A 761-nucleotide genomic window follows, 5' to 3' on the forward strand; every position below is an offset into this window, starting at 1 on the left:
ATAATGCAAGGAGGATGCTTGGTGACTTTACCAAACCCACGTCCAAATTTGATGGAAGAAGCATCTCCATTCCTGCCATAGGAGCCAATAATTTTGAGCTTAAGCCTCAATTAGTTGCCTTAATGCAACAAAACTGCAAGTTCTATGGACTTCCATCTGAAGATCCTTATAAGTTTTTAACTGAGTTCTTGCAGATCTGTGAGACTGTAAAGACGAATGGAGTTGACCCTGAAGTCTACAGACTCATGCTTTTCCCTTTTGCTGTGAGAGACAGAGCTAGAATATGATTGGATTCACAACCTAAAGATAGCCTGGACTCTTGGGATAAGCTGGTCACGGCCTTCTTGGATAAATTCTTTCCTCCTCAAAAGCTGAGCAAGCTTAGAGTGGATGTTCATACCTTTAAGCAAAAAGATGGTGAATCCCTCTATGAAGCTTGGGAAAGGTACAAGCAGTTGACCAAAAGGTGTCCATTTGACATGTTTTCAGAATGGACCATATTAGATATATTCTATTATGGTCTATCTGAAGTTTTGAAAATGTCATTGGACCATTCTGTAGGTGGATCTATTCACCTAAAGAAAACGCCTGAAGAGGCTCAAGAACTCATTGACATGGTTGCAAACAACCAATTCATGTACACTTCTGAGAGGAATTCCGTGAATAATGGGATACCTCAGAACAAAGTGTTGACTCAGCAAGTCAACATGATCTCTCAAAGTCTGAATGGATGGCAAAATGCATCCAACAGTACTAAAGAG

General features: G+C 40.3%; 1 non-coding gene across 1 annotated transcript; it reads right to left on the minus strand.

The window, feature by feature from the left end:
• Nucleotides 1-377: 377 nt before the first annotated feature.
• Nucleotides 378-481, minus strand: LOC127740332 (small nucleolar RNA R71). Its single transcript, XR_008001011.1, has one exon. It is a non-coding gene; the product is annotated as a small nucleolar RNA R71 (small nucleolar RNA).
• Between the last annotated feature and the right edge of the window lie 280 nt (nt 482-761).

Source organism: Arachis duranensis, chromosome 6 (genome assembly GCF_000817695.3).
Source record: "Arachis duranensis cultivar V14167 chromosome 6, aradu.V14167.gnm2.J7QH, whole genome shotgun sequence".
NCBI lineage: Eukaryota > Viridiplantae > Streptophyta > Magnoliopsida > Fabales > Fabaceae > Arachis > Arachis duranensis.